At 41.5% G+C, this 26908-nt stretch overlaps 1 protein-coding gene across 2 annotated transcripts in view; it reads left to right on the top strand.

Annotated features, from left to right (window-relative positions):
* Positions 1 to 2902: 2902 nt before the first annotated feature.
* The window catches only part of CCSER1 (coiled-coil serine rich protein 1), a 731922-nt gene continuing 707916 nt past the window's right edge, over positions 2903 to 26908 (top strand). For both annotated transcript variants that reach the window (XM_075500578.1, XM_075500579.1), the window contains exon 1: positions 2903 to 3151. The gene's annotated coding sequence lies outside the window, so the exon portion shown is untranslated. The remainder of the gene's footprint in view (positions 3152 to 26908) is intronic.

Consider the following 26908-nt stretch of genomic DNA (forward strand, 5'->3'; position numbering starts at 1 on the left):
AAGGGCTGAGGCCTTCGAGAAGGTTACGCACGGATGCACGCTCAACCCTGATGGACGTGGCTTATGAAAAGGATTTGATCTCACATGCCTCAGCTCCCCCTATGCCTACCCTGGGATGGATCCACACTGACATGTGGGGGAAAAAAAAGGGATAAAAGTGTGAAAAAAACACGTCCCTCTTATTTATTAGGAAGGAGGCAGCATCAAGCACGGAGGATCATGTGAAATCATTGGTCAGGCAAGAAGGAATGAACACAAACTGCGGGGGAATGGAAAAAGCATACAGATGATGCAAGGGAATCAGACATGTCAGTTGTAGTGACTTTCAGGATGTTTATTTCTCAGTCAATGAGGATGTCTTGTTCTGGTGAATGTGCACATCTCTCAATCTGGAATTTCCTCTTAAGGCTTCATTGTGCTAGCAAAACCTAATGAAGATTTTGGTGAAATACCCTCTCATACAGAGAGCCTTTCTGCTGAAGTCATGGGGCCATCCCAGTAGGAAACTGGTGGGAGAAGAGAATCAGGTTACGTGTGCTTGGGCAGGTCCAGGGTGTGGTGGCCATAAGTGTTCCTCTTCCCGTAGCTCCCATAGCTATTTGCTGGGGTCTCAGTTAGCAAACCTACTTCAAAACAGGAATTGCTCGATGCTTAAGTTTATTACAATGTTTGGTGCTTTTTTCCCCCCAATTCACTGGAATGCAATTTAGTGTTTGCAAAGCTGCCATTATTCCGTACAACCTCTAGCTGCTGGCTGTTGTTTGTCTGCCTGTGTCACCGGGCTGATCAAAGCCTTGCTGGCTTCACTGGAAGCATCACTTGTGAGTGTGTCTGGAAGTACCGCTTAATCACAGGGGCTCACCTTTCAGGGCAATGGCAGGCAGGAAAGCTTATAGAAATGTGCCGGGGAGTCGGCGTTAACCATTAGGAGGCTCTGGGAATCTTCTGCTGAATACAAGGAAGAAGGAGGGCGAGAGACTCTTAGGAGAACCCTGATCAGCAAAACACAGATTCCTCTGCGTCTAACTTCAAGGCTGTCTGAGCTTAACAAAGCGGCTAAGCAGACCCATAATTTTAGTTATGGCAAATACCCTAGTCTTCATTGAGACGACCCATGCGCGTAGAGTTGGGTATATGCTTAAATGCTTTGCTGGGTTGTGAACTAGCTCTTAGTAAAACGACCTGGTCACTGCACACTCTTGTTTGAAATTCCCAAATTGTGAAGGTAGGTACTTTCAATAACGAACATCTACTCTTGAGGTGGTGTCACATGAGATTTTTTGCCTTTTAAATGTGGATGACAGGTTACTAAAAATCTTTTCTGTCCATGTAGCATCATTGTGGTACTATCGTGTGCTGCGTACTCCAAGCTTTCCTCTGTGACTGTAGAACATTTTATCTGTTTTAGGTTTATTATGCGGCCCAAGAAGAAACAGAAACACCTTTAGGTTTGGTCATTACATTTCATAGAACGGTATCGTGAACATGTTGAACAGATTGTCAGTTATATTTAAATGTAGTTAGATATGGTGAACTCACTTGTTTTGAAGTTTAGCTTTTGTAAAGACGTATTTATAAGCGGTTTCCTGACAGTTTCATACCAAATGTGACACAGACACAACAGCTTCTGCGCTCTCACACAGTTCTTACTCAGAATTTCAGCAGAACCTCATTGTTGCTGTTAAGTTGTTGCTGTATTTTGTGGAAATGTTTTTTACTCCGAATTCTTCCAAACTCTCACTGACTCCATTCTGATCTGCATTTCTCTGTATAAGCCTAATAGTTAAAATTTCTTCAGTTTCAGGATGCGCAATGATGTTACAGAATGAAGAACACACTTTGTTCCTGTGGAGACTTAAGTCTGCAAAGTCAATGTGTTTCTTCAGTGCATCGAGCTATGCATGTTACTTTTTGTAAGATGAGGGGACAGGGCACATACCTGCAGCCTGTCACTCGTGAATCGTCACTCATTTTACTCAAATGATGTCCTTACTGAGGCAAGATAGTTCACTTTGGTATGTGATGCAGGAAGGATCCGGTATAAATTGGCAAGAAAAAACAGTATGAAAACTCAGTCATATTCCTTAACTATTAGTTGCAGAGAACGTGGTTATTCCTCTGTTTTACATTTTCTTTCTGAATTGAATGAGGAACTTAACTCATTACATTTAAATGCCACGTAATCGACCGCTGCCCCGACCCAATATTCCGGGGGAATCGTTCCTGCTCTTAGGCTGGTGCAGACGAGACCTGCCCTCGGTGCGGAGACGGGCTTCTTAAACGCCGTTTCCGTGTTCCCCTGTTCCCCTGCTAGGCTCGGCAACGCGCCGGGATGGCGAGAGAGCAACTGGAAAATAATTACAAAGCACGTATCTGAAAAGAGGATGAGGAAGTGAAATCAGACCGCTCCGCCGCCCCACGGGAAAGGGAAAAAAATAAATACAAATCCCTGAGCAGATGGGGAGTGGAAACACACCGGAGCGGAGCTGAATTCTTCCCGGGGAGACTCGGACTTCCCCCGCCTCGCGTGTTTGCCTCTCGCCTGAGGAGGCCGGGGAAGCTGCTTCGCCCGGCCCGCCCCCGCGCTGGCGCTGAGCCCGCCGGGGTGCGGCCCCCCCCGGCCCCCTCCTCACCGGTCCCGCCGCGGCGGGGGGCAGCGCCGGCAGGTGGCAACGCGGCGGGGGGGACACGGAGACGCGCAGCACCCCCCGTGACACGCGTGCACACACACGACCCACGCCACGCGTACGGACACACTCATCTCACACACACCCACAGAGACAGAGAGAGGCCGCCCCGCATCACGCCGCGGGCACAGGCGCACCGCACCGGCACACGCGCGGAAGCACCGCCCCGGCCCGCCCCCGCCCGCCGCCTCCCTCCCCACACGCCGCCAATCCGCCCGCCGCGCACACACTCACACGCACACGCCCGGCCGCAACATGACTGACTGACGGACGGACGGACTGACTGACTGACTGACTGGGGCGCCGCCGCTCCGGACGGATTATTTACCCCGCGCCGCGGGGACGCAGGAAACCACCCACCCAGCGAGGCAGCGGGGAGGCGGCGGTGCCGCAGGGGGCCGGGAGGGTCCCCAGCCCCCGCCGGCGGACGGCGAGCGCCCCGGGCGCTGGAGGAGCCCGGCCAGGTAACGCGTCTCCCCCGGGCGGTACCGCCGGGCTGAGCCTGCCGGCGCGGCGCAGGGGGGAGCCGGCCCAGGCCGCGGGGCGCCGCTGGGTTCCCGGCGTGCGGGTACCCCGGGGGGGGCGGTTGGCGGGGGAGGGCGGGGGTGCGCGGCGGTGGGGGCCGCCTTGCCTCCCGCCCTTCAGGTGCTGAGGTGATGCGGGCGGGTGTCGCCCCGGGGCGCGGGCGGCCCCCCCTCGCCTGGCCTCGCCTCGCCTCTCCTCTCCTTCCCCGTTGGCGGGGCGGCGGCTCCCGGCCGCCCTGCGCCGACCCGCGGCGCGGCTGCAGCGGTGGCGGCGGAGGATCGGGGCTGCTGGTGCCGCAGCTCCGCGTTGATCCCCGGGAGCCGCGCTCCGGTAGCGGCGGGGATTAGCGAGGGCGGCCGGGGAGCGGGGGAGCGGCTGGCGGGGGCACACACCGGCACTGGCGTCTTTGTGGTGGGGCGGGCAGGGGCTCGGCAGCGCCAGCGGGGCCGCGGTGGTGCAGGGGGAGGCCCGGGGGCGTTGTGGGGCCGCCGGGCCCGGCCTGCGGTGGGGCACACCGCGGGGAACCGCTGCCGCGGCCGCTGCATCTCTCTCTGGGAGTCAGCTCCGGCCTCGCTGCTGCGGGTGAAGGGGAGGAAGATCGGGTCCTTTTTTTCGTTTGTATTTGGCGTTTCTTCTTTCTTTCCCTCCCCCATGTGTCTATCAAGCAACGTGCAATTAACCTGTGGGGGTGACAGGGAGAAGTGGTTTCAGAAACGTGAATGGGTAGGGGCAGGGTACTGGTGGTTGTGTGTGGCCTTTGCCGTGGGATTGGATTTGGAGGCAGGAGCTAGAGGATGCTGCCTGTGTTTTCCAAAAATGCAAGGCATGCTTAAAAGGTGGAGCAGATGGTGATGGTAGTGCTTATTATGGAAGAGGTTTGTGGAAATCCCATGTTTCCTCTAGATAGTTTTTGTGTTGCTTCTCCTGGCTGAAAGAGATTATGTTTCACTTTTGCCAAGGAAAAGAAAGTTGCTGCGAGTTGTCTTGCAAAGGAACGGGGTAGTTCTGCTTTTCAACAGAGAAGGGAACCCCCCCACAGCTTTATGTTTCCGTCTCGCCTTTGAGATTGACAACAATAAGCATCTTGGCGTAGAGAGAAACTGTGGTACACTTTATTTTCTTATTGGACACCTTTATAGTTGAATGTAACTAGAAGGGAGACTCAGAATCTGCTCTTATCCTTTTCTATGCCAGATGTGTTTTTCTATCTGGTATATATTGCACTTGAAGTGTTAAACTCTCAGGGGGCATGGAGATGGGGATGTGAGGCAAGGTCTACTAGTTACTTCAAACAATTCTCCTTGCTCATACTTAAGAAGGAGAGAAAGGAACATGTTGTAAAAGCAGCTGAGGAATATATAAAAGTGAAATATTAATGAACTGGAAAAGCTCAGATAGCAAAGACATTGCGCCTAATCATTCAGGAGGGTTCTTGTCCTCTTTACAACTCTTTATTGTATGTGTCTCTGTAGTACAAATGCAATTGGTATAAAGGACAGCAATGTTTGTATTTAGCTAGAAGTAGTAATGGTACATAAAATTTTTTTGTATTGGTAATTGTCTCCGCAGTGGCTTGCTTTAGCCATGATTTTTGAGGCTGCTGTAGGACAGACAATTATTGCAGAAACAGTAAAAAATATTTCAAGAATGTTTTCTTAGAAATGGAAATGGGAAGGGCTGGCTCAGACCTGGAATAACCTAGAGGAACGACTAGCCTTAGAAAGTCCTCTCAGAGATGTGATGATGACTTTTTTCACCCTGAAGTTATTATTCATCTCTAGCATCCCAAATGGAGAGCAACATCCCCTAAACAGGGAGCACCGTCTCAGGAGACGGTAATACATGCCTGTCCAGGATCCGCTGAAAGTGTGTCATACAAACAACGGATATTTTCTGCAAATTGGGGTTCCTTTACCCCTTGGAGTCCAGAGTGCAATGGCCCCTGTAGTCTGAAGAAGTTCCTCAGTTTGGCTCGGAGGAATACTAAGTGCAGCAGCTTTCTGTGGCAGTTTGGTGAGGGAATTTAGTTCAGTGGGAAAGTTGTCTGTCAGCCCACAGGGTGAAGTCCTGTAGCCCGGGCTGTAGTCCCTGGCAGGACTTTTTGGAATAGCTGGTCCACATTGGCTTCAGCAAGGCCTGCCTTCTGGAGAGTTTGGTGCAGGCCTGAGTAGGGGGATAGACATGGGGAACTGTACCAGAAGGAGGACCTGAAACAGTACATAGGGTATGTACTATGTCTGCGTTACGAGAGATAGCGTTTGGTATTTAAGACTATTAGTCACAGAAGATGCTGAAGAAGCATCATGTATCCTCAGGTCTAAGCATATGGTTGTGTGAGAGCATGATCTCTCATGCTGAGTAAGCTGTGTGTGGTTGAATTTCTCCTTCTTGATTCAAGCCTAATGCCTCGCATAAGCCTTTGTAGTTAATAGCTGAATGTTGAACAACTTTAAATTTGGCAGTGTTTTTGTTCGCTAGATAGTGTTTCATAAATTGCGAGAGAGATGTAGAGATGTTGCTCCATCTGGACAAATTCCCAGTCCTCCATGAAGGTCCGTGGAAGATACTATGGCTTTGTTGGATTAGCCCATCTGGAGTATTTGGAAGGTCAGAATTGCATAAGGTCAATGGATGGTTTTTATGTGGTGTTGTGAATTGCACAGATACAAGTCACTGAGAAGTATTTTGTCAAAATAAATTTAGTGGTAGATTTTGAAAAACATAAAAATCTGCGCATTCTGAGGACATGACATTTTCATAGAGTTTAAGTTCCTGGATTGTTTTCACTGTACTTCTGGAGGTGTCCTAATATAAGGAGGCTGTGTATTTACCAGGTGTTACAGACCTTTGAAGGCAAGGTAAGAAGTGAAAGCTGCACAGTTGTTTTTCTGAGGTTGATTAATACAAGTAAAGCATGAAATGAAATAGCATTTGTGTGCCAGTGAAAGTATCAATGGAAAAGAAACTGTATAGACACTTCAAGTCAAATTAATAAGCAGTGCATACTTTATTTTTGGAATAATTACCAGCTTGTTAAGGGAAAGAACTGAACTGTATCCTCTATCTTGCAGAAGTTACTGCTTATTATAAGATTCAGTGCTTCAGGTCTTCCCCTTGTGAGTAGTTTTGCTGCAATTGGAGGGCCTCGTCACAGGGGGGGAAACAAAAGGCAACATATACACAAATAATGCTAAGTAGGGGCCGGGTTTGTTTCCTGAGAACTAACTATGAAGCTTCATCAGGTTTTTCTCTCATTATTGCATTTATCTGGCAGTTTTCTGCAATGGTAGTAAACTGGTTTACCTTGATAAAATAAATATGCTTTTGTATTAGACTTTAGCTGTTGAACGTGCTGGCTGTGTGAGATGACATGTAAAATACACTTGTAAGCACTTAAAATGTGTTGTGTGATTTGTACTTGTAACATTTAATGTATATTCCTATGCTTCAGCAAGGACCTATAACTTTGAGATTACGGATTACATGCAATTGTATTAGACCTCTATAGCTGTTCACTAGTTAAATGTGTGGTTACTTGTACTTACTGCTTTTTGACTTGTTCTCACTGCACTACATGGCAGTGTGTATTGCTTAGATAATATAAACTCACACACTCCGTGACTGAAGACTGTAGTATCATTTCTCCATTGTGTGGTGACAAAATGTTAATGTTTCCTACAAAGTCTACTGCTTCTACCTGAAATATGATCTGTCCTGTACAGGTGTCCTGGTTTCGGCTGGGATTGTTGTTTTATAATAAAATACAATAATAGTATAAGGGAAAAGAAACCACAGGCAAGCAGTAAGTAAAAGGAGAAGAGTCCTGGATGAGGAAAAAGGAAGAAATTTTTAAAATGTGTGCTGTAGTCTGTTGCATGCATCTTGTAATTCTGCATAAAAACCTAAAAAAACCCGCAAACCACCAAAACCCAACAATACCCCCCCCCCCCCCCCCCCGCTATTGAGGTGTATTACAAGATCTGAATGATGATGTTTTTGTATCCAAATGGTTTAAGTTGACTATAGGTGGTACTATTTTTTTGCCCTGGTCATTGCTATTTTGCCTTGGTCATTGCTATGAAAGCCCCTCTGAGTATTGAGGTATGAAAGTGTAATTATTTTTTTCATAGATGGGAAATTGAAGCAGTGGTTGCATTGAAGTCACGCAGTTGATTTGTGATAGAGAAAGACAGTTGAACTGGAATATGCATCCCAAGTCCCACAGTCTTATCTTAATGACTTAACTCTGTTAGTATAGGGTTTTTTTTATAATTTGGCATAGATGTGGAAACTTCCTACAGATCCAGTTGCAGGATTTGGGTGTAATGTTATGCAGCATTTTCTCTATAAAGACTAATTACTAGCAGATTATTTTTTTCAGTCTAGGAGAAAAAGCTTTTCCTGGATTTTGTTTTGTTGTTACATTTGAGAGAAAGCAGTTCAGCATTCCTAGAACGTAATGACACTTTTACATTATTTAAGGAAATACCACTTAATTTTTTATAATGCACTAGCATATCAGGAATTTGAGATCCAGCTCAGTCAGTAATGCTTCTGAGGGTCACAGCTGTCTTCCAGTGTGAAGAACCAGTTGTGACAGACTTATAGGAAGCTTTAAAAAATACTCTTTGCCTATACATTTTGGTAGTGCAAATCATTGCTTCTGAAAATATATTGATTGGTTCTGGTGCATTTCCAGCTCTGGCTTTCTTCTTCTCTGTTTTCCTTCTTTCTCTCTTGTTTTCAGGCCTCTTTCCTGCTCCTTCTTTGATGTGCTGTCTTGATGTGATCTTTTCAAATGTTTTAATGTGAAAATAGCAGCTCTCAAGTGATTTACTGATTTTTGTATAATACAGTGAGATTTAGATTTGGATGAGAGTATAGAAGTATTCAACAGGTTCCTCATCTGTATGTTGCTTGTGATATAGTCTAAACCTTGTCATTTGAAGCGGAACCTGTGAAGCAATGACATCTGTGCAAATGTCACCTTCCAGTGATGTTAACCTCTCATCGTTAGCCATGCCAGCAAAATCTCAGACCCTGAGAAAAGATGGAGTCACCTGGTACATCCAGAATGTGGCAGGAGGGGTGTGCTGTGCTAAGGTGGTAATGGCACCTTCTGCCCCCTCTGCCAGTAACCAAATACACTAGCATTTTGTGCTTTGCATTTTGTTCTGTGTACTAGGTAGTCGTTCCAAATTCTACAGCATCTTCTGGCTATATTTAGTGCAGTGCCAAACTGGGGGGTATATTTCTGAACTATCCTGGCTCATTTATTTATTTATTCATTTATTTAAAGTGTTTTGTATTCATTTTTTTATTATATGATTGGTGAGGAGAGAGGAGAAGAGCAAAGTTTTGCTATCAATTCTCAGAGAAGTTTTGGCTACTTAAGCCAGTGGCACAACTGCTACTGATTTGAATAGGAGACTTGGTGACTGTGGCAGAACTGCTGCTGATTTGAATAGGAGCCTTGGTGACTGTTTTAACAGGTTTTATAACTTTAAAATATGCGAGCTGGATTCTTGGTGACCAGCTGAACATGTTGTGGCACAAGTACAATGGAAATAGAATAACAGTCCTGCCAAAAATAAGATTGTCTTTAATTTTCTTTATTAATTGTCACCATACTTATTATTTTTCTTGCACAGACTGAAGTAATATTTATTCTGCTGTTAACACAGAAGTTTTAAATAAGACGTTAATCTATATATTGAAATGATGAAGGTGCTAACAAGCTAATTTCATTTGCAGTATTCAGAAATATTAATAAACTGCCTTGGTAAGCAGATTCTTCCAATGATATGTTAATGTTTTTTCTCTTGATATTGCCGAAGGGAGGTGACTGGCAGAAAATGGTGATAGGGAAAATGATGTGGCTTTCTCCACATTTATTTAAAGTAAAGTAGTGCTGCAAGTTGGTGTACATTCTTTCAGATTCACAGACCTCTCGAATACCTTGAGAGCAAATCATGCCTTCAGTTGCGAGTGGAAGGTATCATTTGTGCTTAAATTGACAAAGTAGCTATAGATAACAAAGATCAGTACGTATTAAACTTTTAATATTTCTTGATACTTAAAACAAGTATTGTTGGGACACATGCACCTGTAGGAAATGGCATTTACAAATCGATATAATGTAACAAACACAAATGTTAGTTTCAATATACAAGTAGAAGTGCAAATGTGTGGTATAATCACTTGTTGCATGACTACTTGGCTATTTGGAAAAGAAACAGGTAGTATGTGAAGGCACACCTGTAAGTCTTCCAGAGACAGTCTGTGAAGGCATTCTAATTGCTCCACCTATGCTCCTTCTATTAGAGGTTAATGAGCTGCCAAGGATCCTGGGGTGGCAGAGCCATGTAGATATATTCTATGCTCTTTTGGTTTTGCTGTTTCCCAATGTAAAAGTAGATGTGGTATAAGGAGTGTGGTGTGCAAAGGTGACGGCAGGCTCTGCCCTCACTGTGAGTAGCAAAATAATGTGGTTTTGTCTTGTGTGAATTCTCTAGTATTTTGTAGCTATAGTTAGTGCAGCGATTATACTGTGGGTAGAAGACTCAAGCATCCTAATTTGTTAGTGTTTCGAATCAATTTTTTTAATGTAGCAGCTATAAGCTCTGTAAGAAATGTTGGCCCCATAAGCCAGTGGCAAAACTGCTACTGATTTTAATAAGGCTGTGATTATGCCCTTAAATAATATTTTAGTGTCTGTTAGTTTGCTTTGTACAGCATTTATTTTTGTCTGTCAGTTTGCTTTGTACAGCACTTATTTTTGTCAAGGTCTGATTTTCAAAAGTTACTGAGCATGTACTGTTTTGATGTTTTTTGTTAGATCATTACATTCTTAGTACCTCAAAATTTTTCTTTCGATGAGTTGAGAGAGTCCAGAAGAATATGAATAGGAACTTTAGACTGGTCAAGACACTGCAAATGCAATTGATGTGAATATGTTCAATGTGTCTGAAAATAAACTGTTCTGTACCTATAGGCACCTATTCTATACTAATAGTAATTATGCAAGGGCACAATATCAGGTGGGAAACAAGGCATTTAGAGTTTTTATGAAGTCCAGCTGGAGCAGAGGTTAAAAAGACCAGGGATGTTAAAATGACTGCCTGGATTTAAAATTTTCAGAAGTTGATGAATAATAGGAAAGTAGAAGGAAGAATATATGATTTGGGAAAACTGTTTTTCAAAATAAAGTTGAGAAGAGAGTTGTGGAAAACATGCATACGGAGTAGATGAGGAGGAAGTAAAAAGAATATAAAGAAATTAGTTTGTCAGCTGTTAAGAGTTGACACCACAAATGGCTGCTGCTTATCTGCTAATCTTTATTTTGTAGCTAGCAAACTCTGGGGCATCTGCTGAGATGGGGAAGAAAAAGACATAGAGGAGAGGTGGTGGGGAATGAAAGAAAAAATCAGCTGTTATGTTCTCCCAGCTCTGTGCCTTTGTTCTACTCTGCCACAAAAAGGCTGTTAGAAGAAATTCAGGGATTAGTCACATTAGCCACAAGGTAATCCCTATCCTCTCTAAGCCCTCATCTTAATGTCCTGATCTTGGTCAAATATGTTTTTGGTGGCTGACTGTCTTTGACAGGGTCTCAGCAAATTTCACACCAGTCTTTAGTACTTGCTCATGGCCCTTAATAAGGGAGTAATGTATAATTGTATGTTAATGATAGGTTTTGTTACAGATTAAACTTTTAACAGGCAGAAATCAGAACCAGAAGCTACAAGGCTGTTTTAGACTGTCAGATCTGCAGCTCTGCTACACTTGTGTGTATTTTTAATGTACATAAAAATTAGTTTGAACTTTTTTCATTTAGTGTTTGACGTGAGCTAAGAGCATGCAAACAGCCACCTTATGTGGCATAGCTAAAGGCCTAAACCTTGATTATGCATCTGAGTCTTTGTCAAGAGACGCATATCATTTATACCTATAATAGTTTCAAAATAACAGTGTTAGGAGATGAAGAAGACTAGGGTGTTAATAAGACTTTAATGAAGTTTTTAGCTAACCCATCCTGTGAGTTGCTTACAGGGATGCATAATATTTGCTAGACACCATAGGGATCAATTTTCTGGGGTAAATACTGCATACATACACGTGTGTGTGTATATATATATATATATATATAAAACACAAATATTCTTTGTGAAAGTCAGAAAGTAAACTGTGGTGCTTTCAGTTGAAAGCTACATTCTGTTCTAGATGTACAATAGTGAATGGTTCAGAAAAAAGGATTTCTTTCACTTACTTGCTCTAGTACAGTACAGTCCAAATGTAAGTTCATGGTTTTTAAAATCTAGTCTCAGATCTCCAAACACTTAATAACCTGGGGGGGGGGGGGGGGCACAGTGAGAAAATAACAAAACAAAAAAATGCTACTCATCCTGGTTTTGAGGAGTTTAAATGTTGTGGGCAAGATGTTTCTGAAAGCTGTATATTAGCAATACACATGTTATTTGTAGTCTTAGTTTAAGAGGGCCTTAGGATGATACTCTTCATTCAAGAAGATAAGCAAGAAGTTACTATTGGAAAAGGATGTGAGAATTTTAAAGTTTCTGTCTATTTTCTCATGCTTTCATTTGAATTTGATTGAGATCCTACAGTATAGAACCATAGAATGATTTGGATTGGAAGGGACCTTTACAGGTCATCTAGTCCAACCCCCCTGCAAGAGCAGGGACATCTTCAACTTGATCAGGTTGCTCAGAGCCCCATCCAACCTGACCTTGAATGTCTCCAGGGATGGGGCCTCTACTACCTCTCTGGGCAACCTGTTCCAGTACCTCACCACCCTCATTGTAAAAATTTCTTTCTTAAATCCAGTCTAAATCTGCCCTCCCTTAGTTTAAAACCATTGCTCCTTGTCCTGTCACAACAGGCCTCGCTAAAAAGTCTGTCCCCATCTTTCCTGTAGGCCCCGTTTAAGTACTAGAAGACTGCTAGAAGGTCTCCCCGCAGCCTTCTCTTCTCCAGGCTGAACAAGCCCAACTCTCTCAGCCTGTCCCTGTAGGAGAGGTGCTCCAGCCCTCGGATCATTTTTGTGGCCCTCCTCTGGACCTGCTCCAACAGCTCCATGTCCCTCTTGTGCTGAGGGCTCCAGAGCTGGACGCAGTACTGCAAGTGAGGTCTCACCAGAGCAGAGTAGAGGGGCAGAATCACCTCCCTCGACCTGCTGGCCACACTTCTTTTGATGCAGCCCAGGATACGGTTGGCCTTCTGGGCTGTGAGCGCACATTGTTGGCTCATGTCCAGCTTTTTGTCCATCAGTACCCCCAAGTCCTTTTCCGCAGGGCTGCTCTCGATCACATCATCCCCCAGCCTGTATTGGAACCGAGGATTGCCCCGACCCAGGTGTAGGACCCTGCACTTGGCCTTGTTGAACCTCATGAGGTTCACAGAGGCCCACTTCTCCAGCTTGTCCAGGTCCCTCTGGATGACATTCTGTCCTTCTGGCGTGTCAAGTGCACCACTCAGCTTGGTGTCATCTGCAAACTTGCTGAGGGTGTGCTCAATCTTGCTGTCAGTCATTGATGAAAATATTGAACAGCACTGGTCCCAGTACAGACCCCTGAGGGACACCACTTGTCACTGATCTCCATCTGGACATTGAGCCATTGGCCGCTGCCCTCTGGATGTGAGGAAGGACATCCTATGGAATCCAACCAATTCCTTATCCACTGAACAGTCCACCCATCAAATCTGTATCTCTCCAATTTAGAGAGAAGGATGTTGTGGGGGACCGTGTCAAAGGCTTTACAGAAGTCCAGGTAGATGACATCCATTGCTTTTCCCTTGTCCACTGATGTGGTAATTTCCTCATAGAAAGCCACTACATTGGTCAGGCAGGACTTGCCCTTGGTGAAGCCATGCTGGCTGTCTCAAATCACCTCCCTGTATAGCTATTTTATTGTGATTCTATACGCTTTGAAAATAGTAAAGGGAAAAAAAAGTATATATAAAAGAAGCAATTCTCTACTCACATTAATTATCCTTACAGTTTGCAATTGCCCAGGACAATGCATGTGACTTCCAAAATGCTGAAGCTGAACACCAGAGAAATCATAAAACACTTACACAGCACTATATCTTTATGCAGCATTTTCTAAATATAGGCTAAGTCCTTGTCATAAAGAGTTTATATAGTTAAAATAAAACAAGACTTGACATGACACAGAACAGCTTGAGAGGCATGAGAGCTATTGGTGAGGAATTGTGAGGAACTGAACAACTGTTTGAAGTCAAGGATTTGAGGAACGCTTGAAAGGACAGTGAAGATGGCCCACTCCCCCAGTTAAAATAAAAAAAAAAAACCCAACCAAAACCAGATAAAGGAGTTTGAACTCCTTCTGTTGCCCAGGTTTTTATTACTGGTTTTCAGAAACCACTATTTCTTTCAAATTTAGATAGTAAAAACAGTAACCATATGAAATCTATGGAGATTTTTTTCGTAATAAATAATGAAGGAATTAAAAGCTGTTTACAAATGTACGCTTATGAGTCTAGATCCTCAGCTAGTGTTATAGCACTGCTTCCTTCAATGGAGCCAAACGCACCTATTGCTTGAAGCTCCTGTTTGGCCTTGTATTTGTTAGGCTGAGTAGTCATTGCTGACGGCTGAGTGAAAGAAGGATGGAGTAGGCAGGCAATGCAGTAGCTTTTGAACTACAGTGCCTTTAGCATCTCTCCCTTGGTATATTGTTGGTTCTCCTCCATTCCTCTTGAAACAGGTTTTCTGTCCTGGAAGTCGAAAATGAAGCTTGCAAAGCTTTGGTAAATTGTCTCGCTCAGAGGATAAATAAAAACACAATACAAGTGGTGAAAATAGCTTATCCTGATTTCCTATGGAAACAACACTTGCTATCCTACTGTCCTGGTGTATTGTTCGTATATTTATCTGCACCAGATGTTTTTGAACTTGGTTGCTTTCAGCAATATTTGACAAAAGCATGTGAGTCTTAAAACTTAATTGAAGTTTTGAGAAATTGGAGGAGAGAGACAGACTCATCTAAGTTCTCTGGCTGAGAGAAAAGCTGCCTGATGAGCTCATTCTATGGTCAGCATCAAAGAGTCAATGTAGGAGAGAAGTCTTGTATGTGTCCTGGCTGCTGGGAACTTCTCAGACATTAAAATAAACTACCTACAACATGCAAATCTGTAGGTAACTAGGCCTTGTTAGGTCTGGCACTCATAATGATATGTGAGAAAAAAACCTGAGTGGTTTTCTTAAGTTGGATCGTGGGTGGCTTTTTTTGTTTGTTTGGTGGGGGGTTTTTTTTGTTTGTTTTGGGTTTGGTTTTTTTTTTTTTTGATTCATCTTCCTCCCTCCCCCTGGGTTATTTTTATATCACCTTTTCCAGAAGTGTAGGGTGGAGCACTCATTCAGGGTGTTTGACTGATGCCTGCCTGATGAGAATTGATTTAAGACTGTATGGTGTGTCCATTTACACCACCTGAAGATTTGGCTTTGTTTGTTTTTGATACTTATCTACCTGAAGTCCTCAAGGAAGCATGTTGCAGGCATGGAGCTTTTGTTAAACTCAGCTTTTGACTGAAAAGGTAACAGGTATTGTGTTTTTAAGTTTGTCTGTTTTCACTGACATCCAGCAAACCTATCAGCACAAGCAAAGGTGGCCAGACTTGACTTTTTTGTTGTGTGTTGTCAGAAAAGGATGGGGAAAGCCTAAACAAACCTTGCTGTCACGAGGTGCAGATTAATTGGTTTTGCTTTGAACTAATGCACCTCAATGCCTGGAAGAACAGAAGCCATGCCAACATAGTGAACTGTGTCTTGGGCTGGCCATAGTATAAGGAACAGAAGGAAAGATCCCAGTTACAGATATCCAGCTGAAGATGGGAAACAAGCTATGCTCTGTTGCCATTCAACATCCCTCTGGTACCTCTGGTTTAAGGAGGTGTGTTAAAGTAGAGAAGTAGGAGAAAACTTCGGATAGAGGCATCTGTTTTTCTCTGCAATAGCAAAACACTTACCAATTAGTAATGAGTACAAAATCCAAATATTTGTATTCAAATAGTGTGCAATCCTACCGAAGTGTTTTAAGTGGTTTGTTGCTCTAGTAGAAAATGAGCTTAGAAATAACGCAAGGGAGTCTTTGTGTCAAGAGAAGCTTAACAGACATATGGAACAGTAAGTTTCAGTACTTCAGTCTTTATGCTAAGATTTAGAAAGCGTATCATGTTTCTGAACTGTAACTGATCACAATTTATGGTGGAGAACATACAGAATAAATATTGAAGAGAGTGACTGTGAAAAATAATGATATGGTGTGAGTGTTTGGCACAGTAACAACAGCAAAAACCTCCTCATGTGGTTATTTATTTTGGAAAACAGTTTGGGCAGGGCACTACAGTGAATAACATGAATAACAAGAGCATGCTTATATGTGAAATGAGCTTGGTTTGCTCTGTCAGACAGGTGTGTATTGCCGTGCACACAACCAGTTGCTGAGCTTGTGTGCAGAAAATGCACCTGTTTATCTCAGCTGAAATTTTCATTCCAATAAACTGGTATGCAGGGTACAACAAAGTGACTCAAGGGTGAAGCATCCTTTTTAAGCGAGGATTCTTGCTTTGGCACTGTGATAGTTTTGCCTTTGTTCATGTTAGTAGTTGCGCTTCAGTCAGTGCTGGTTGCACTTCAGTTGTGCTCTGGTTACTGTACATGTGTATTAGGAAGACCTTTTGTAATTTATCAATTATGAATGATTGTTATTCAGGAAAGCTGTTTCATGGGCTACTTTATTATCTTGAACACTGCAGACCTATAATACTTAAGGGTTTACCAGAGGGACTTAATGAATCTGTAACAATAGAAACAATTACAGGGGTGGTAGAAAGAATCCTTGAATGTATTATTTTTATTTCCCTGGAGTCAATCTTCACATATCAAAGTAAATTAACCAGAATATGCTCCTTGGATGTCTTCTGGATTCCCAACAAAAAGTGATTCTCTTTATTCCTTGTCCTACAATCCTTACTCAAAGTATGCTCCTAGTGAAGTCAATATAACTGAACAAAGTAATATTCTACATACACTCATGGTATTAAGGGAAAGACGCCAGTCACTGCGACATGCGTAGGTGAAATTATTTCAGGAGAGATTTTGCCTCGAGTTGTTTTTTTTTCTCTGTTAACTAGATTTTTGCCATTAGTTAATCAATGCCTGAAAAATGAACAGGTGTTTTTCCTGTAATGAATGCTGGGTCATAGCCTGTCATCTCATTCTGGGAAGGTTTTTATAAAGGGTGCAATGTTTTGTCATGAATCTAGTTTTCAAAATCAATTGAAGACCCATGGAGACATGTGCTGTGCTAGAATGGAGTGTTTGCATGCCTCGCTTTGTCCATTTAATGCCCTGAGGGTTTTCCTACTGAGTGGCATTTACTGGAGAGGTCAGATTTGATGGAAATTGAAATAATATCCTGGCTGGAGATGAAATAGAATATATTTTGTATTTGTTTATTTGTCTAGGAGTAGATACATACAGAGATGAATTTCAGTGTAATCCTCAAAGTGTTTACTATGTTGTGCTAATCTCTACAGCTACATCTGATTACAAAAGGAAAAAAAGCCACTGGTAGGCTTTAAAAGTTTCTGCCATCTGTCCTGGTGCTTACCCTTCGTTCACCATAAGGATGTATCGTGAGCAGCTTGACAGGCTCCCCGTATATCGCAACCTTTTATGCTGTTTTTACTTTCTGTCTCTCTGTTGGGCTCTGTCTGTTCAAATGGAGCAGCGTGCGGGTCTTCTGTTTCGCCAGAACAATGCGGATCCTCAGATCCTTTGCTTTGGTTGCTCAGCCTAGCAGCTTTGGATTTCGGACCTTCTTTTTATACTGTACCTGTAACAACAGCTTGAGCAGAGAAGTTTTCACAAGGAACAGGTCTCCTAGGTCTATTCCAGCAAGATGAGCTATATACTTTCCAGCTCGTTCATCCTTGGGATCTTAGTGCTCACGGGCTGGTTTTACCCTGCGTGCCTTGTTAGCTGACTGCGTCTCCAAATCACCACCATGTAAATGACTGTACCCTTTAGCTAGCTTTCTGGATTGTGCTCATCCTTTATCTTCATCTGACACTTCACTGTTTCGATCTGTGGGGGACATCTTGCTAGATTTGAAACCACACGAGGAGGGGACTGGCGTATACTTCTAGCAAGACAATAGCTTTCTGGCAGCTCCTGGCCTACTTTATGGTGTGTATGAGTTAGTGTAGTCGAAAGGAATTTGATTACTTGTGATTGCTGTGGAGGAACAGGCTGTCGTCTTTTGAAGAGCCGAGTAAGGCGCACAATTCACAACAATGTTTTCCATACTGAAGTACCTCATTCATCTAAATCACATTTTGTCAATGTCCTGAATGTAATAAACAATATGTCGTTAAAGCTAGTCATGACCTCCATGGGCTTTTGAGAAAATACTATCATTACTGAAAAGCTGGGTTAATCTCTCCCTAAATCCATAAGTAATGCAGGCTGTTACTCTGGTTTCAGCACTCTTCCCTAGAAAGCACAGACCAGGCGAGTGATGGAGATCAAGAAAATAATCTAAAGATACAAAATCTGAGAACTAATCCCTGTATTTTTACATATTCAATGAATAATTTATTAAAATATTTTAAATATTTAAAGTATATTTAAAACACCATTTCAGCAACTCTTGCTTCTTTGGATTTTTCTTTCTAATTTTTTCGGTTCATGGTAGAGGTTTCAGGTATGCTGTTATTTCCCCCCCTTAGGCTGTATTGAAATGAAGCATTAGTTCAAGACATGAAATTGGTGATGTCACTGCTTGAGTACAGTAAGGCATAAAAGATTTTAAATTTCATGGTGGAAATCCCTTAAAATAAAGTTGTAGATTTAAGAAAGAAGGCTGTACTTAATTTGAATTATTCACACAACTGGATGGAAGGAATGAGTGCTCTCAGAAAATGTAATTATCAAGTTTTAAAGACTTTTTGTTTAAAGGGTTTTTGCCTCCCCGATCTATGCATTCTCTAGATCAGTTGTGACGTGAAAAATACAGTCAAAAATAGTATTGGTAGATTGTTTTTTATGCTTAAAAGGTATTATCTGTGTTTATTGATTGTCATTGGCTGTGACAAATGAAATTAGGTGTAGCCAGTTTTAAACAAAATAATATTTTCTAACATGCTCTTCATGCAATGGGTACATAAACTTGAAGCTTCATGCCAAAGTGTGTGATGAAGGTTGAAAGTCTGTATGTTTTCAAGGGAATGCAGGACAAGTCTATGGAAGTGAAATCCAATGAGTGTTACCAAGTACGCAGAAATTCTGACATGAAGATGGTAGGACACGGGAAGAATATTTTTTGGGGCAGTATCTTATGTTCTTCCTGGACATAAGACTTTGCCCATGCCTGAGGCAGGTGTGTGGACTGGCTGCATTTTAGGAATGGCCACGCCAGATCAAAGTTCTGCATTCACAAAGCGTCCTCAAATTAAAAGTGTTTACAGTTGTAGAAATTAAGAACTGAAAGTCTTAGCAAGAGCTAGTTATGTCCTCAGTGCCCAAGATAATGCAGATTGCATGAATTGACAGCCTTATTCTGTGAGCTAAGGGAATGCTGCTGATCATCTTTTTGGTTTTTTTGAACTTTGATAATCCACTGTCCCATGTGGCCAAACAAGGGAGGTCTTGTTTTCTGTGTATCAAATGATGGCAACAATTTCTTGGCAGCTGAATTAATTTCAGATTCTGTAACGTGACTTTAGATTAACATTAGATTTCTCATAGCTAATGGTATTTTAGCCTGTCAACTGTATTCATAAGGAGAAAAAAATCCTCTCTGAGGTACACGTTTTAAGTCTGATCTCCCCTACTTTCTTACATAGCATGTGTGTGTCACAGTTTGACCCCGTAAGAGATAAGGGTGTGAAAAACACTGTGGCCATGACTAGCATCACTTCTTTTAAAAAATCAGTTCTTAAACTTTCAGATTCTAGAGGAACAAAAAGGTTGTTAGTGTACACATAATAAGAGGAATTCAGTTTCAGGGAGTGATCTGTGCTGCATAATAAGATGAACTCGCTAGTACAGGGTTCACTTTAATAAGCTAAATGAAACATTGCATGAATAGGAAGCAAAGATTTAGGTCACCCTTAAACTACATTAGAAAAACAGTGAAGTAGTGGGTAACCAATCCCCATTTCATACAGGGGATGAGGCTACAATATGTCTCTGCACGGGAGAGTACTGAGCAGAACTAAAGGAGGTGCTTTTTGTGCTGTATATTTCGTTAGTGAGACTGCTTGCTGGAATGAGTCAGTTTGGTGTCTTACATTGAAAAATATGATGTCAGCTTGTGGAGGGTTTAAAGAAAATGAGGGAAGCTTATTCAAGAATCAGAAAATGTTTTACCCTGAGGGGTTAAAAAAAGTCTGATTGTTTGAGTTAATGGGGGCGGGTGGGGAAAGGAACTTGATAAATATGGAAATGCAAGTGCAGGTAAGAGGAAGCATCTTGAAATAGGGTGGTGTTTAGTTATAGATTAGCAGTTGGAAGTGCAAGAGCAGCTTCTATAAAATCTGGAATCTGAATATGAAGGAACTAATTTGTGTATACTGTTATATAGGAGGTCTGAAGGGATGCTCATCTTGGTTACTCCATCCATAAGATCTGAGAATAATAGAGTTATTTCTGGGATGCACACTATCACATGATAAATTTTGTTCTAAGACTGTGACGGATGGATTAAAAAAGTGATTATTTTCAAAGAGTCTGCAGTCTAGGTATCTTCCATTTAACACTAAAATATTTTTAACATGGAGGCATTTTTCACTGCTCATGCTGATTATTACTCTGCCCATTATTTTTTTTTTTTGTTTTTACAGCTTAGAGTAGAAAAATGATCTAGCCTCTTCCATCTTCATGTTCTTGCACATTAGGACAGACTTAATAAGAAAGTCGATGGAGAGAGGTTAATTAATTTAATTGGTTTCCTTGGGACTTAAAAAAAAATATACGGATACAGTTCATTTTTTCATAGAAGACTGTTTTCTGTAAGTTTTCTGTAATTAAATTTGGCTTAAAATCTGTTTGGAGGAACTTATTTTGATATGGCCTAAGGGATAGGATGCATCAAGTTTTTGGGGTAAAAAGAAGGATCGAGGACCTGAAAAGTGCTTCCCTCCATCCTTGGCAGCCAATGTCATCCCCCAGGCCACTGCAGAAGTGGCATGTATGTTGTATGCCAGACTGTGTTCAAGAGGAGATGTTCAGCTGCTAGGTCTGCGATCACTGCTTGAGCAGCTGTTCTGCGTCTCCTCCAGGTGATGGGCCAGATGGAAGTGTCCCATGTGCCTGGTATGGCCCACAGGCTGTCCTCTGGATGGTCCACATAGCTAGCCAGTGTTCCTAGCTCTCGTGATAGGCTTCTCCTGCTAGCGTAAGCGGGTTTTCTAAAAGCTTGCAATTCTGTTGTGTAAGAGTACACTTAGTCTTGCTTTTTTGAGAATACTGAATGAAAAGATCAGGGATTTTTCTGACTCAGAAATTGAGTGATTATGGATTTTGCTAAGCAGAAACTTATGTTTCTTCCCCCCCACCCCCCAGCTATGACTGCAGCTGCTTTCCTTGTTATCTGCTGGCCTTTTGCCTTTTACATCTGTGGATGCATGCAGTCACAGTCACTCCCTATCCTACATTAGCAGTCTGTGCCAGGAGGAGCCCTCAGAGACCATGGCTTAACTCTGCTTAGGCTTTGCTGTTGTTAGACAAAGCTTCACATTGAATTCACATTTTCATTATGAAAACGTGCATCTAATTGGTTCTTTCAGCTAACTGAAATGAAAGATGGGTGGCATCTGTTTAATAAAGTCCATCATCATCTGGAGATTAAAGGGGGAAATATTTATACTTTCCTGTATCTTAGTGTATTGGCTCAGTATTTCTGTAGGGGTTTGATGCTGACCTGGAGTTTCATAAGACACTGTATGCAGTCAGTACATGTCTTGAAACTGTTGTGAACACATTTCCTTATTAACATTTTCTTGGACTCTAGTGGATATCTAAATACCTTACCCATAAATTTGAACCCACAGACAGTGAGCTTTATCAGTCTTTTGCCTGAGCTGTCCAGTACAAAGACCCAAATTGAACCAGGTTTCTCATTTATTTCCACCATGATTCTCTGTATTTTTAGGACTTCAGTGTATGACATTTTTTCTTTCTTTTTTGGAAATGGTACTTCTCCAAATAAATCTTTATGCCAAGAGTTATATTCAAACACATTGACATTTCAAGAGGAAAAGAAACTGAAAAAGTTTGTAGATAGTTGAGGCGTACCATATGTTGTCCACCACTTTGCTACAGCTGGATTCTTCAGAAGATTGTTGCGGTACCGTTTCGTGGGGTGAAGTGTATGGAGGACATATGGCATGTTTCTTGTCTGATTATGAACTTCTTGTGTATAGCACAGGCATAATGCTTTTTTAATATAGGTTTTGTGTGTGTGTATATGTATGAGAGTTGATTTTATATTACAATATCATAGAGTAGTGTCATAAGGTATAATTAGGCAAGCTATAATTAAACTACTACTGAGTTATATAGTTTAGGATGAGACGTTATTTCCTTTTGGATTGAGGCCATTTCTTTCATGTGGCTTCCATGTCTGTGATTTCTTGTTCTTCAAAATATGATTAAAGACTCAAGCAGACATACACAGATAATGAAATAGTGGGAAATTCAATATTTTAATGACTTTGAGGTGTAAAGCTCCCTATGTTTATTTCTTTATTAAAAATGTTATTTAATACTTAATCTATGCTAATGAAACATGACAAAAATGAAACCACAAAATACAGCATCTGTGGCGAAGCTGAACGTTAGATATCTAGGATGTTGTAAGTAAACGGTGTGTTCAAAGGCTGTCCTTTGTGCATCAGCTGAAACTACTGGGATGCCATGTCACAGTAACAGACTATAGTGGGAGCACTGGCTGCTGACCGAGAGGCTGGTTGTAAGCGTTTTGGTGACTGAAGGATTTGCATGGGGGTGCCCTGTTCTAAGGACTGTCCTTGTTTCTGCCCAGTAAGCTGTGGTGGATGAATTCCTGGAATGGTTTGGATCAACTTCTTCAATACCGTATTCCAGTTTTGGTTATAGCAAAAGATAAGAGGGATCCTCAGGACATTGGTGGTACCTGCATCAGAAATGGAGATGTGCCCTCATGGAAAAATGTGGATGATGAGTGATATAGGTAGAGAGGGACAGCGGTTAGGGCTTGTGAGGAGGGAATGGAGAAATCTGGTGTCAAGGAAAAAGTGATGTTTTGTGTGTACGTGTGCAGGTTGTGTGCCAGGAGCTTGACAGTGTGTTAGAGGATGACAATAGGATGACAACTGCTGACCTTGAATGATGCTCCATTTGCCATATGACAGCTGTAGCTCTTTGGAATGAACCTGTTCAGCTGGGGACCGGGAGAGGCTTTCAGAGAAAAGGCAGCAGCACCAGTATCAGATGGGCAGTCTGACAGTGAATGTTACTTTGCTTCTCTTTTTCTGGAAAAAATCTCTAAGCAAACATAATGTACACTGTGTGCATATATGCTGTGTTTAAGACGTACATATTTCCATAAGCTTCCATCTTTTGCATACATGATTTCTATGATAAAGGTGTTTGCTACTGCCTAGTGAAAGTTGTTGTGTGATCTGTTTGACTGAATGTTATTTTTGTTAAGAGATTTCTGCAGTAGTGGTGATCTTAAAAATTGGTTTAAATTTCTTTGTGTTTTTTTAAAATTTATTTTTCTCAGCAAACTGTGGTAGAAGTAAAAGTAAGGTGGATTAAAACTTTAAGAACAAATATCTGTTCTGCTATAAGAATATATAAAATTTTATTAAAACCAATAGCATATATTTTTCAACTACTTTAAAACCTTTTCTATCTCCTTACCATAGCAATAACATTTAGTGCTTACACAGTGCTTGACCTTTCCAAAAGCACTTTACAAATATTAATTAATTGTTTTCTGAGGTTGAAAAACCTGCACGGTGCAGAATGCGGGCAGGAGCAGTGGGGACAGCCAGGCCAGGAGAGCAGAATGCGTCTTGCTACACCTCATTATTTCCTGTTGTAAAGACTATTGTCAGAGGTGCCAGCTGCCTTTCATCGTCCTTCCCTCTTGATAGCTCTTATCTTGAGGAGTCCACCCTGTGTATTTCTTAATGAATCTCTCCTCTGACAATACACCATGAACTTATTCCTCCTATATACTTTTAGGCCCACTGAGGTTTTCACTGGAAAACAGCTAATATAGCTATATTCCCTTAGTATGCCTCAAACTAGGGTTGATTAGGATTTGTGTGGTACCTTTCAAATAGTGATCTCAAGGAATCTAATGAAATTGGCATTTCCCCATTTTGCAGATGTGTAACAAAAAAAAAAAAATAAAGCTCAGAGAAGACAGAATTGGAAATAGCATATTGGTCTCCTTGCAAACAGCTTCTCCTTCAGTGAATGAATAAGATTGTCTCATATGGAAAGCAGAAATGTTTTGAATTTTGAAAAAGAACAAGATTACGGGATTTAAGAGGTGCAATGTATTTCACATCCCATGCTTAAGTCAGAGGAAAGGAGAAGCCGATATCCATGCATGTTGAATTGACTTCACAGTAAGATAGTGCATACACCTGGGAATTTGTGTAGAAACACAATTGCTACCATTGTTATTTAATTTCATTAGCAGATTGATTAGCAATGGCCAAGTAAGCTGAATACCAACAGCAAAAAATGTTATCTTGGACCACACCCATCACCATTGCTCTGTGCACTTTAGTGGACCTGTGGTGATTTTTGCTAGCAGAGGAACTGGCAGAAGTCTCTGTTTAAATCCCAGTTTTGTTACCAAGCACATTAAACTACGTTCCTCCTGGAGGAAGAAAGAAACACTTGTTTCCCGTGCTCTTTCAATGGTATGCCAAAACCGGGACCACTGCTGTTACAGGTTTTCCTCGCCTCCAGCTGCCAATTATAGGCATAGCTTTAGTGTTGTGCTCCTCTGCCTTTGGTGAGGTATGATTATAACGTGTGCTCTGGGCTCCTGCAGCCCTCTGAGCTTCTGCAATGGTTGCATGGCCTGCAGCTTGCCAAGTTCGAGTGCACTTTTCTTTGTGCGTCTTGCCCCATCCTGTCCAAGTAGAACAGGATGTCATTTCCAGTGATCCCACAGGGGCTTGGAGTTGAAAAATCGAATAGGAAAGGGAAGAAGGTGTCAAGAAAAGAGGAAAAAGGCAGATGATATCAGGAAGGAAGGTTCATGTTCAAATGTGTCAGACTTTTTTTTTTTTTTTTTTTTTTTTACCTGGTATTAGGTTTTTGTAGAGCAATGTCTGCTACAGTTTTAGGAAATGGTATCAGCATTTAAACATTTAAAAAAAACCCTTGCTTTGGTTTTTATTTAAAGTAAATTTTTTTGACCTTCCAGAAACAGAAACTTGATTAGCTGATGATAACGATAAATTATTATTTCCTGAGAAGTCAAATGGACTCAGCCGAGATGATAATTATTTTTTTGTCGTCTTTGTTATCTAAGAATAATCAGTCCAATATGTTATTGCCTCTCTTTGCTGTCTTTCACTGAACATCTTAGTTAAGGTTTGGACTTTCTATTAGGCATTTTGCAAAGTAAGAATACAGATATAGCTGGAATAGATCGGTCCATGGCCTATTTAATCCAGTGTCCTGCCTTGCACAGTAAAGAGTAGCAAGGGCTCCAGGAGGAGTTGCAGATGTGACTCCTACATAGGCATTGCTTTTATTCCTTGCACTTTTGACATTTGCTAAAGCCCTGAAAGTTGAGATTTAACAAAATATTTGGATAGGATGTTGATATTAAATACTGTAGTCATCAGCATTGTCTTCTCATAAAATTGAACAGTTTTTGATTCATTCCAAATTCTGGCCTTTGCAACTGGTAACGGGCCAGGTATCTGCAATCCTTGGTACCCCTCAAGAAATGAGAGCTGGGAACATAAATCGCTGTGTTGTAAAGCATCTGTGAATGTGCTAAAATCCCACGGAATTACAGATTTTGATCATTATGCGCAGCATATTGATTACCCTCAAATGGCAGAGGGATTTTTTTTTTTTAATTACAAAAAGACAACTAGACCCTAACAGCATAATCAGCATAGAGTATCTTCAGTGTTGGTCTATTTGTGCTCTTAGTTCAATCTTAGGCAGCTAAGAATGGATGAATGTCCATTGTTAGAGGCACCTTGTCGTAGTAAAAATCATAACCAGCTTGAAAGCTAATGTATATGCACAGGTTAGTTGTAAGTAAAAAGCTCACTTTGTCTTTTAGATTTTAATTTTAGTACACATCTTTGCTTAAGTATGCTCTCCATTTCTTTTCAAGTCCTCTCCATTTTGGTGTGTGCAGCTTTCTTTATGATAGGGTATACTAGTGTGTAGGAATTTTTTTGGGAAATAGGACTGAAGCAGCTAATAGTTTTGGGTTGGTTTTTTTTTTTTTTGTTTTTTAAAGGACTGGTCTGAATAGGTGTAATTAAACACCCAGTTTGTCACCTCAGTAGGCAGCAATTCCACTCATGCTTTAGTGTCTCACTGCACTGTGTTTGGTGACACTTGGTTAACGTGTTATCTGAACGTTTCATCTGAACTGATCAGTGGTGAAGTTCTTAATCTAAATTAAGTTAATGCATTGTTTATATGAATATTAGCAATTCAGTATTACACATAGGCCTATACTTTCAGTCTTTTCTTGATACAGAGAAACAAGTCTGCTTTGTTTTCTATCTACTCATACTGAGAAACTTAGCTTGGAAACACAGGATTTTCTCTTTCATTTCTTGGCAGCTTAGATCTTGCAGGAATGGTAAATCCTGTGATCAGAGCAGGAAGTCTGAAGTTTTTTGAAAATGTGACATCCTGATTGCTGCTTATTAAGAAAGCTGAATTTCCATATTAGCTAATGGGAATTTAAAAAAAAAAAGTGTCATGATGCTGAGATCCCTTAATTACAAGCCCAAGGTTTTTTTTAATCATCTGAATATCGGGTCTGATTTGTTTATACAATTTTTTAGGAAATTATCAAAGTAGTATTGTGAACAGTAGCCCTAGCAGCTTTTCAGAGGCTAAGGCATCTGTGCAGCCTAAAAATATATATTCCAGAATAGTAGAGTATTAGAAATCTCAAAAAAAACCCCCATGCTTGGGCTACTGTATATGCAAATAAAGTTATGCTTTCCAGTATCTAAGTAGGCATGGTGTTGATCACTGGTCAATCAGGGATCACTTGGAACACCTCAGGTAGTGGGAAGACTGATAATGGGTAAAATCGTGATCTCAAATTTAGGCTAGTATGAGCCTGCAGTAACTCTGCCAAGGACAGTCGGGTTATTCTATGTTTATATCCAAATAGATGATTATCCAATTAGTTGAGTGAAAGAAAAAGACTAGAAACCATTGAACTGAAAGATTATTAAGGATGTTGAAATCCATGTTAAATAATCAAAATTGAATGAATATAGACAGACGAGTGATAGGAACAGCCTGTTTTTTTTTCTAGCCATCTGGATGTTACTATCAGTATAATGATGAAAAACACCTATCTTAGCTGTATTGGAACATTCTTTGTGGAAGCATTGAACATAAACACTGTATACCCAAGCAATTT

The sequence above is a fragment of the Mycteria americana genome, chromosome 4 (assembly GCF_035582795.1).
Source record: "Mycteria americana isolate JAX WOST 10 ecotype Jacksonville Zoo and Gardens chromosome 4, USCA_MyAme_1.0, whole genome shotgun sequence".
NCBI lineage: Eukaryota > Metazoa > Chordata > Aves > Ciconiiformes > Ciconiidae > Mycteria > Mycteria americana.